Below are 12,470 nucleotides of genomic sequence, written 5' to 3'. Positions count from 1 at the left end.
TCTCTGCCTTGATTGTTTGGTTCCTACTGCATGGGGACAGCCGCTTTCCTTAGCAGCTGTTTGAATTTCAGGTGCTGCTTCTCATTTTCTCTTTTTCTAAAGTAGCCCTCAAAGTTGTGTTGTCCTTTGTTTGCAATGCTGGCAGTGATCTGCTGATCATTGCTCCATTGGCCCAGGTGTCTGGAGGCCACACCAAAGCTGAATAGGATGAAAAATCTGGATGCAGAAGATGTCCTGGCCTCCCTGTCCGTGCCTCCTCTCCCACTAGATGGCCCCAGCACTAAAGGCTGGTCTGAGCTCAGGTGCCGGCTGCTAAACAGGACTTGGAGACGCAGCTTTTGCCAGCCTTTCCCTCAAGCATCTATCAAAAAAAAAAGTTTCAAAATCTAATATTGAATTTATGCTTCCATATGGAGAATTCTATACTCAAGCTTCAGTAGGGGCTTGCTTTCTGAAGAGCTCCATTCATGTAAAAGATGATCTAGTGCATGTCTGCATTACTGCTGACTGTCCTGGTGCCCAAATTCTTGTCCTGGCCTGCTCTCTGTTGCCCACCACGTGGGCATTGCTCAAAGCAGAAAGCAGCAATAATTTGCTTTGGTGTATTGTATGGTGTATGACAAGGAGAAAAGAAGGGTAAGAAAAACAAAGCAACACTTGTTTCTTGTGTGTACTCATTGTAATCACAGATCTTACCCAAAGGGAAGAAATGGCACTGTCCAGACTAACTTACTGGTGGTTTGATTTTATTCTGTGTAAGGCATCCTTTACAAGAGGGGTACAAAGCCATTTCCACACAATAATTTGCCAGGTCACACCCACACTGCCTCAAGGCAGCTGGGCATGAGGGAGAGTTGTAGTGAGTGGGGCTCTCGTGTATGGCCGTGTTCTAATTAATCTAATGAGTACTGTTTGGATTCTAGATTAATGGTTAAGTGAGACAGCTCTTGATTTAACAACAAACTTAGATACAATGTGGGGAAGGGAAATAAGGAAAAATAAGTTTAAATGCATGTGAAATACAGACAACAGTAAGAGGGCCACAAGAAGCACAGACAATTAAGAGTCACCAGCTTCCTTTTCAAGTGAAAAATGAGTGGCCAGGAGGAAAGTGAGGAAGGGGAAAGGAAACTTCCTGCTTCCTCCTGGAAATCAGGGAGCTGCAGCACTTGCTGTATCAGATTTGTTAGGGGATGCAATGTTGATTTGAAGAGAGAAAAGAAGACTGAGCTGACTGGCTGCTATTGATGACTGCCTTTATTTTGGGTGTCAAACAATTGCATGGAGCAAGAGAGGAGTAAGGAGAAGGTGCAGGGTTGCTAGACTGCTTTTCTTTTTTCTATTAGGCATCATTCAGCATTGCAATTAGCTGTTAAAAGAGTAGAGGAAACAAGAGGAAGCCTTTAACTCTTCAGGGTGATAAAGGAAAAAAATTAATCCAGGAAGAACTGGAAAAATAACATTCCTTTTTCATCAAAAAGAGATTTCAGGGGGAAAAAGAAAATTCTAATGTTTGAGGGCATTAAAACCAGGAAAATAAGTATATTTGCTATGTATTTTAAAATTTATGCATTTTAAACAAGTGTTTACAACCATTTGACTTCTATTTTTTTTCATTCCCTGTTACAAACTACTTTTTATGGTAGAGGGCAATGCTCCATAAACTACACGCCCACCCATGCAGTTACTGTATAAAGTGAAACACCAATAAATTATGCTCTGCTTTGCATTCATAGGCTTTAAGTGACAGGGTTCTAGAGGTGAGGTGCAGACCACCTAGCAAAGCAGGCTGTCCTTGGAGGGTGAGCACAAGCTCCATCCAAGCAGCATTGCTGTGCTCAGTCTTGAAATTGTTAAAAATAGGAGCACAGTGAATGCACTGAAGGGAATGTTTGCCTTTCTATGTTTCTGTTCTATTTCTATGCTTCCAATATACTCTGGCTCCCTAGCAAAGGGTCTAGCTACCAATAGGAGGACATGGTTAGAGAGCTACACAAGTGATCTGCAGACAGATAAAAAGGAGCAAATGCTTGGTCTAGCAGTCTCTCATCAGGGAAGAGGTTAGAAATAAGCTGCCTCTTTTATATTAGGTCTGAAAATTGTACAATTTTTCCAGCCTTGTATGGCTTTATGAGGTGATTGTCAGGTTCCTGGTGGCACAAAGTCAAATTCTGTAAAATAATGGAAGTTAACTGGGTTGCTTTCTTTTTTTCCAAAATATTAAACCTTTATAAATATTCCCTTGAATTCCTTAGTTATACTTGAAATGCTTTTATTACTCTTGGCCTGTTTATAACCTAATCATTGTACTTCAGAGAATGAAGTACAATGACCAAAACTTTGAACTTGACAAGTGCATTTCCTTCATTAAAAATTATCAAATAAAGGAATGAAATAAATGGAAATATCACATAAAAGTACACTCAATTTTTTCAGAGCTTCTCAGTTCTTGTCAACATATATATACATATATAACATTTTATTCTGAGAATGTCCAGAGCACTAAAGCTACATTTTTTATATGATAAAGAATTTTTATTTCCGGGGGTTAATTTAAAGATTATTTTTTCCTAATTAACATGGAAATTTTGTGAAGCAAAATATAACAACTAGCAGGAACTAATGTATGCTTTTTTAGCATTTTTAGAACAGATTAAATACACAGATACTTCTCTTTCTCCATTCAAGTAATAATAATGACTGGTGCTTCTCCAAGGGCTGATTTTCCACTGTACAAGTCCAGTCTTGCTAATTCTGCTGCAATCACTTTACTTACAGTAAAGTAATAAGATGAAGGATCAGAATCTCTGTTTTCCAAAGTACACACTGAGAGTGAAAATGACATCTAAAAACCCACAAAACAATCAAAGGCCCAGTTAGGTCTCTATGGCCAAAAGATTTCATGGCATTTGGAAGGGTTTGTCTGGGCAAGGGAGGGAAGTAGTTTTCATGCCTAGTTCTGTATGCTCTTTTACGCTCTTTTAGTAGGTGCTTCAAGCACACCTACTTTACTTCATAAAATGACTTTGGGATCTTTGAGGATTGGTGTGAAGTTGTTCTGCTCTTAAAAACTAGACCCAAATTCAATTGAAGCTTAGCACTGCCTGCAGTGGCCACTGCATCCCCCCAGTCCTTGGGCACAGTGTGTGTCACAGGGAGGGCAGAGATATCCTCTGGCTTATGGTACACAACTTCCTGCTGAATCTGAGCACCACTGCTCCCAGTTTGGAAGTAGACATTTGTTTCTAAGGGAGTGAATTCTAAATAGGGGGGGTGTTGGGGGTTTTTTGAGTTTAGTGGCTGGGGTTTTTTTGGTGTGGATTTTTGTTGGTTTTGTGGGGGGTGGGTTGTTTTGTTGTTGGTTTGGGGGTGTTTTTGGTGACACAGAAGAGCTTAAGTAATCCCTGTCATATGTAAAGATTGTTTTGGGAAATTGGCTTTTCACATTTCAATTAGCTTCCTCTAATGCTCAAGCTAAAACCTAAGCAGCATTGTCATTATGTTCAGAAGGTAAAGGAAACAAAGAAGTTAATCACTTATCATTTGCTATAGCCACCATCTTCTCTGACTTAATTAAAATATGACATTAATTTGGAAACCATTCAGCTACAGATATATATTTAAATGGTTATAATATAATAATGATAGGTGCCAAAATTTTGTTCATTCACTCTAACAGTTTATTTTAGGAAACTCAGTCCAGCAGGATGAACCTTGAATATACAAATTATTGCAAGGAAGAAAATTTTATGATGTCTGTTAGTTAATACAGAAGCCAGTCTTATTAATCATGGATTTACAGAGGGCTGTTTTATTAGATGTTAACCATAGCTTATGTTGACAATTGATTTTCATTGTAGGACAACTAAATTTATATTTGTAAAAAGATAAAGATAATTAAATTTACTTTATAAAGGTTACTATAATAAATGTTAGTACCTGAGAATAGCAAACATTAAACTGCCTTAGCAGCAAAAATTCAGTTAAGTGATAGGTGGTTTTTTTTCCATTACATTTAATAGTCCCTGAACATTTTTAGCCTTCATTTTATTTCCCAGGGTTTACGCCTACTGCTGTGAAAAACTGTTTAGGTTGAAGTCTCACTTTTAGTTTATTTTCTTTCCAATAAAACAGGGTCAAAACATTTTTAAACTTATAGAAGTAAAATAAAACAAATTAAACCTTTAAGTAGAAATGTATTATGTCATCCTGTCATTTCTCATATTTGTCATGAAATTGTTCAGACTCTATTGAAAAAGATGTTGGATCTACAATAAAATTGTACACCTAGGGACTTTTAAGAATTAAAAAGGGTATTACTGAGGAAGTTAATTTGGACCTTTGCTTCTTGCTCTAAGGGAAAATACAAATTTTGCACAGCCAGGATCCAAGTATTACAGAGAAATTCCTCCTCTGTGGCATTCCTGCTGTGTGAACAGCCCCTGACAAGTGAGTACCCACTCCTGGTGAAAGCGAGAAGGGTGAGACACAGGAGTGCTGGCAGTTCATGCTGCCATGCTTTGAGAGCTGCCTCCCTGGCCTGCCAACAAAAGCCCATGTTCCTCTTCCCATGCCACCACAGTTTGGTCTTGTATTCATGGAGCTGCAAGCATTTCCACTTGTGTTTGGGGTGCTGAGGGGCCCAGGCTTAAACCCATATGGAGTTTGGTGTGACAGAGGATGGAGTTCAATCCTCACCACCCCCTCAACAGCTGTGGCTCATTTTGATGGAGCTCAGCAGTCCAGGTGAAGCTTTGTTGGACATTGTCCTGTGGTCAAGCCACCTCTTGGTCTCCAGTTCTCCTCCCAGAGCAAGGCATGGCCTGAATTCAGCTTTTCTGAGTTCATTTAGGCACTGGTATGGAGGTACCCAAGTCAGAACCTTCAATACCCTGATCTTCCAGCACCAGGGGAGGCAGACAGGAACCTCATGGGAGGATTCATTTCTAGATGTCCTGTGTGCTTCTCCTCATCAACTATGGGAACCTAAGGAGGCATTGATTTTAACTTGGATGCTACAAGTGCATTGCTGAATCTGGGATAAGCATCACTCCCCTTAAATTTTCCTATTGTGATTTTTTTAATGGTAAAGGCATTTATTGAAGCATAAAATACAGATGCCTTGGCTGAGTTTTAACTCTTCACAGCTACCTCACGCTGTCCTGTTAGCCACCTTCAGGTCATTACAAACAGCACTTTCTGATTCTCTGTGTGCACATTTGCAGTGAAGGTGCTGAAGCCATTGCAAGAAACTGATATTGTCTGGTTTTAATACATTACTTAATCTGCTCAGGACTAAGCCAAGACAGACTTACTCTTCAGGCAGCTTCCATTTTGATGCAGTATTTACTTTAAATGAAAGGCCATGCTCCTATTCAAAGACATGATTTCCCCTCTCTCCTCTGCTGTCATTAGAGTCAGATAACAGGAAGAGACAGTAAGATAACTGCCACTTATTTAGATTTCACTGAAGCTTTCAGGCAGAAACAGGGACGCCAGCCAGAGCCAAATCAATTCATTTGAATGATTTGCTGATTATCCATGTTAGTTATTCCCTGATTATCTTGCCTGTTGTCCAGGACTAGCTCTTTGCCTTTGGGCTGGAGTTGGCTGTTTATTTTAACCTATTATTTCTAAGGAATATTCTGCAGCATGATCAGGTCACCCCCGTCTGCAGACACCGGAATAATTGGCATTGGAAAAGCTAAGGATTAGTATTTTAATAACTGATTGACAGAAATGAAGCTTGATCATAGTTTTTCATGGGGGCATCTTAGCTTGTTAGAGAAGCAGGGTTAATAAATACTTTAATAGCTTTTTTCAAGACTTTGGCTTGAACATTTAGATCGCTGATTTTGTGTTTTAATTAATGCTTAAATTATGGAAATTCCAAGAGCTTCCTATCAAGACACACTGAATGGTGATCATACCTATAGAAGAATTTAGTTTAAAAGCTGGGGAGCAGGTGAACATGCACAAACAGGCATGGATGTGGTGACATGAACTCCAATGCAGCATAATATGACAAAGGTAGGTATCCAGGACCCCAGTTTCCAATCCAGAGTTGCTGAACCACAGTTCTGTCCCTCTCATTTGGCAGCACAGTGCTGCTGGAGTCACTGCTGCATCCCTCCAGGGAGCTCATGCTCTCCATCACAGTTCCACTCAGACAAAAAAAAGAGAATCAGTGCTGCTCCTAAGACTTTGCTTGAATGTAAGCTTTCTGTCCATAGAGTCCACAAGTTCATATTTCCAGGAGTCATACAAGATGATGAACTATAGCAAAGTTTAGGAAATTTGAGTCAATAACTTTGAGATGCTAAAGTACTATGGGATGGAGCTACAGCAGCAGGTGGCTAATTCAGTCAGATTGTGCAGTCTGACCTCCTTCCTGCAACCAAAGGATCTGAAATATTCTTCAAAATCAAGGGTAATGCTTTGTATGTTGGGGCTTCTGGTGATAAAGAGAAAATTAAGTCTCTGAATTTGATTCCCTTGCATTGTCATTACTTTCCAAGTGAGGCAGGCCCTCAGCCAACAGACTGTTTTCTGGTTTTTAGCCATGTGCATTTTGACAACACAATGTAGACAAACACATACAGTTTTCTCAACAATAGAAATAAATCACTTAAGTCTACTCTTTACCGTGCCTAAGTGAATTTTTCTGCAGTAACTGAGGCAGTTACACATCGTCTGAACTAATGCAGGAGACATTTGGAAACAAGGCTGTCACCAAAATGAGATATTGTCATTCTAAAAGATGAAAGAAAGATACCTCCATGACAAAGCAATACAGATTAAGTCAGACAACATCTTTTGCAGCCAAACACAGAACAAGAAATTAAAGCAATTCATGATGCTATCAAAATTAGGGGCCAGTTTTCCCTCCCTCACAGACAGGTGCAACAGGTGCAGCCTGTGGGGTGAGGCTCTGCCCAGGCAAGGTGGCAGCCAAAGGGCCAGGGCTCACTCCCTGTCTCAGCAGCCTGCCCTGCTCTCCCTGCCCTGCTGCCCCTGCCCTGCTCTCCCTGTCCCAGCAGCCTGCCCTGCTCTCCCTGCCCTGCTCTCCCTGTCCCAGCAGCCTGCCCTGCTCTCCCTGCCCTGCTCTCCCTCCGCAGCAGCCTGCCCTGCTCTCCCTGCCCTGCTGTCCCTCCTCAGCAGCCTGCCCTGCTCTCCCTGTCCCAGCAGCCTGCCCTGCTCTCCTTGCCCTGCTCTCCCTCCTCAGCAGCCTGCCCTGCTCTCCCTGTCCCAGCAGCCTGCCCTGCTCTCCCTGCCCTGCTGCCCCTGCCCTGCTCTCCCTGCCCTGCTCTCCCTGCCCTGCTGTCCCTCCTCAGCAGCCTGCCTTCCTGTCCTTCCTGTGTGTGCACAAACGACGCTGCTCCCTTTGCTTGTCAGTCAGGACAAACGGAGAAGTCTCAGGAGGGACCGATAAAGCAGCAATTTCAGAGCAAAGTCAACAAGAAGAGATGGCACCACAATGGGCTGTGGGAGCATTTGTTCAATGAGGAGAGAGAGCTCCAGGAGCAGATACAACTTTCACAGCATAGATAACAGGTTGCCATTTGACATCAGTCCCCAGTGAAGTTGATCCAACCTATAATATCTGCAAAATCAAACTTTTGCCTGGGCCAATAAATCTTGCCATTCTGAAACCTTAAAATTCCCCATTTCAGTTATACACTTTGCTGTAAACAGCATGTATTAAAGTCAGCTTGATCAGATCTATAAAAACATCCAAAGAGAAGTAAATTTTTGGCTTAAAGATTGTATTTTTTAAATTTAAAGGCATCTGCTGACCTCTGTGTGTCTTGTTAGGAGAGGAGTACTGGAGCTGCTTTACTAAGTCCATTAACTCCAATGCCTTCTTCCTGCCAGGGACCAGAAAAGGCAACTGAGGAGAGCTGTGGAAGAAACAGGCACCAGCAGAAAAATCCTTTCCTGCTTTCATCAAACAGTTCTGAAAGGGCTTCCTGAGCCAAACACAGTGAGCAAGCTACGATGTTTAATACTCATCAATGTACCTATCCTCCATTAATTTCTCTTCTCTTTTCTGAACCCATTTAGACTTTTGGCATCCAGTGCTTCCCATGGCAACAAGTTTCATAATTTAATTATGTGTTGTGTGAAAAAGTACTTCCTTTTGTTTGTTTTAAACCTACTAAAAGAGAATTACAGGATGCCCAACAGAATTGCATGAGCAGACTTAAATGGGAAGATAATGTGGAACGACAATGGAAAATCAGTCTCAGCGCAGAGAACTGGAAACCAGCTTTGTTTTTGCTTTACTCTGACCACCAGTACAGGGTTAGTTAATACTTCCTATTGTTCCTCTCTCTGTCATAAATAAGCCAATTCACGTGATTAGTGTGAAAAGTTAGAAAACAGTCTGAGGTTTCTACAGAAATAGAAATATTTGTTAGAAAGATGAGATCCAAGGTCTTCCTTTTCTCTTAGGGAAGACAAGATATGGCGACTGCTGTGCTGAGGACATCTGAATTTGCATTTGAACTTTCTAGGTGATGTGACAGTTAAAAATGTCAATATGATTTGGGGCTCTGTGGAGACACACCACAGGGAAAGAGCAAATGAATCTCTCTTCTTGGAACTGACGTGCGATAGCATCTGGAAAAGGTGAGAGCAGTTCTCTGCACCTCGTTACTGGGAAGCCAAGCTGCAGGAAGTTCAGAGAAGAAGAGCCAACTGTAGCTATATGCTTGGAAGAGCTGCCTGATGGCAAAAAGTACAAAGAGCTGACAGCATAGCTGCTAACCAAGGCTTATGGAGTAAGATGACATAGTAACCGTCAAGTAATGTTTTAAGTGTAAACCTGCAGGAATGAGAGGAGCTAGGTTAGTGTGGGACAAGAGACTAGCCTAAGTAGTGACAAACATAACAGAAAGAAAATGTAATAACAAAGTTTTATCATCCCTGCCCTTGCCCCGTGGGTGGGTTTGACCTGGGTGTTCCTGGTCTCAGCATGCAATGTTTGCCAGGAGCACACACACGGGGATGCTCTCGCCCAGCACAGAGAACTGTGGCCACAAACTCAGCAGGGCCATTGCCCACACTGTGAAGAGGGGCTCGAGTGTTGCTTGCATGTCCCAAAAGCAACAGAAGCACAGTTCATGTCCCCTTCACATTACTGTGTCTGGCAGAACGTTGGCTCAGGTGTTCTCTGGAGAAAGCAGATCCCTGGGTCTAAGTTAGGGTATAGGCAGACATGGAAAGACTGATCCTGTTTGGGCTTTATTGATACTCCCTAAGAAACTATTCACATCATGAAACCCCCAGACAGTGAGACTTAAGTATTCAAAGCCCATATGTGAACTAAATAGGAAGAAAACTGTAGAAAATGCAACAGGAAATATTGAAAGTGCATTGTATTGCAACAGTTTCAACTGCAGCAAGGTTTGGGGAGTGTGCGCTGCGGGTGACATGACTTCCTTCTGCTGCTTTCTGTGATTTAATTGTTATCTACAGCATCCTGACTCTTTAGGAATTTACCCTTCAGTGATACAGACAGAGGCTGTGCTGCTCTCTCCCAAACAAACTCATTTATCTGTAGAACACACTTATCCTGCTAACTGACTTTAACACACATTCTTACAGTTTAATATTTTACAGGTGTCAGATGGGTGCTATGAAGGCTACATAAGAGCAATGTCATGTCTACAAATAGATTCAGTCCTGAGGGGAAATATAACATAATGTGGAAGAGACAAAAACAATAGAAAAACAGCTTGGCAGGCCACAGAAATTAAATTATACAGAGGACTTAGTTTAGACACATTTTAATATTACATTGCTTAATTATCTTCAAAAGTAGAGTACTCTGACTTGATTCTGTAATCACAGTCCAATTAAACCTGCCTTTATGGCCAATACATCTGAGACTGAAGATCTCTTTTCTTCAAGAACAAATCTTAGAAGGTCATGTAATGGCAAAAGTCCGACAGGGTTCACACTGTTCCTCCCAGACTGGTGGATGTTCTTCCAAGGACAGATGTGAGCTACCTCTACCTTCAGTTTTAACTGGTTATATCATGTTAATTAATCCTAAAACTTAAATTTGCACTACCTTCTTAAAAAATTACTTAAAAGTGTACTGATTTCCCAAAGATTATCAAAACATACAGCTACACAGAGAGCAGGGTGGAATCTGTTCTTCTAGATGAAGATATTTCTCCAGTTAATTTTCTAGTACATGTTGGTAATATTATACAAGGAATAATTTTGGTCAGTTGTGATGCTGTAATTAGTGGGTCTCTCCCACTATCTACAGGGGATCTCTGAAGCCTGTCCTGGTGAGCAGTCTGCTTTCTGCATCTCCTCTCCAAATGTTCTGTGAGTCTGAACAGATTTTTAAAAGCCCATTTTTGTACAGATTATATCTTTGGCTGTACCTTGCCATGTGAAGAACTGTGTGGATTGGCATGTCACCCATATGCACAACATTTCTCATTGCTCTTTGTGTGAATGACCCCCACAACCTGCACCGTCTGTGGCTGCCTTGGAGACCTGGGAGTCGCACACGCTTTGGAATGGTGGGGATTCACTGACAGTGCTGGGGAGGGGGATCCCCAGTACAGTGCAGGATCCTTCTCCAGGCATTTCCTGCATGTGCCTGCTCCAGCAGAGTCAGGTGCAGAAGTGTGGACTGTAGATCTGCCTCTGGATTACTGTGCAGCAGCTGAATTTCACAGGTACAAGCTGTCCCTCTTTGAGGATGTAGCACTAAGCCCTGGGTTGAAGCCCAGCTGCCTCTTCTGAGCAGCTGTGTCACCTGTGTGTCTGGTGAGGATAATATTCAGACACCTACTTACATCTTTTCATATTAGTTTTGCTGTAAGGTCTTAAAGTAAATAAACAGAGTATGGTTAGAGATCAAGATTTCAATTAGCATCTGTATCAGGTTTGACTCTGGTGTCATGGTTTGACTTCAAGAGAACATCTGGGCTATGGCTTAGATTCTACTCAACACTAAAACCTTCTATATCTACCTACAATTTCCAACCCCAGTAATAGGATGAGGTAAATTTATGAGATGGACAAACTAAAGAAGGGTTAAGAAAGAGCAGCTCTTCCAAAAAGTTAGTCAAGTCCAATGCTCAAAGTATTTGGAAGGTACTGTAATGTTTTGAATACAGATTATCGACATATACAGATTTTATATTGGCATATTTATTTTCATGTCAAGCATAACTTATTTTTTCTTTGCTTTTATGAGAAGTAGTATAATAAGTGGAAGTTGTGTTGTCTAACTCTCCTGACACCTGTGGCATGAACTAACAGTGTAATTGAAATGATGAGGTCTCTGGACTCAGAGACTCGAGGCTGGCTACTGTCAGTGACTGATGCTGCTGTGTTTTGCCAGTTGATTCTGGGCTAAGCAGTTTCCCTTACAGGGAGACCTCAGGGGCAGGAGAAAGAAGGGGAGACATCTGCCTCAGGGAAAAAATATTCTTCTTTTCCTTTCTGCTATTTAATATTGTACTTAATGGGATATTTCTATGTGCAACCATCGAGGCAGATTCTCTCAGTCTGTTATGAAAAATAAATGATTTGCCTATGAAAATCATCAGCTCCAATGGGCTCCAAATCCACTGCACAAGTTCTCAATTTGTCTCTAAGGTAATTTCTCCAGCTTTCTAGAGCCAATTCCACCCAAGTATTTTGGCTTCTACCTGTGAAAATGAAGCCTTTTGAAGAGTTTGTGCTCCTGAGAGTCTAACAATCTATTTTTCAGATGAGGACAGATTTCAGATCCATCTTTCTAATGCCACTGTTAAACAACCATTAATAGTTAGCTAGATGGTTATTGTAAGCTTCTGTATTTGACTATTAACAGCAACTGCATGTGTGTGTCTGCTCCATATAGAACAAACCTATCTAGCGATTGATTTTATGATGCCAAAATGATAAAGTTTGCTAAAAAATGTAGAGTGAATGTGTAAGCTCTGGAAAACATTAACAAAAATAACTAAGTAACACTCCCTATTCATACCTAATTCCTACTGACATCAAATTTAGCTGTGTGTACTTTGGACTCATTGGAACTGTTACCATGAAAAATCTTGCTGCACAAGTCCTCTTTGAAACATATAATATTTGTGTTCTGATTGCTCTGTTAAGAAAAAGAAAAAGTTTTGTCATCACTGTGGTTTAGGCAGATTCTCCATTGTCTGGTGTCTTGTTATAGTCATTTATATCAACACAGAGTGGGTGTACAGTAGCCAGCAGTCTGTGTTAGCAGCATTTTAGATTCAGTTTGCACTTACGTAAATGATTGTGCAAGATGTGAGAGGCAATCTAGCCCCTGGGAATTATATATGGGTTTGGGCGTAATCTTTATGTGTGTAGCCAACACATAAAAATATAGAGAAGTTTTAACATGTTACTGTTGCCATCACCCCAAATAAATATAATTAAACAAGCAGCTTTCAGGCACACTTATAGGCAGGATCCAGAAT

This window comes from Molothrus ater, chromosome 8 (genome assembly GCF_012460135.2).
Source record: "Molothrus ater isolate BHLD 08-10-18 breed brown headed cowbird chromosome 8, BPBGC_Mater_1.1, whole genome shotgun sequence".
In the NCBI taxonomy this organism is placed as follows: domain Eukaryota; kingdom Metazoa; phylum Chordata; class Aves; order Passeriformes; family Icteridae; genus Molothrus; species Molothrus ater.
This window is presented reverse-complemented; position numbering follows the sequence as displayed.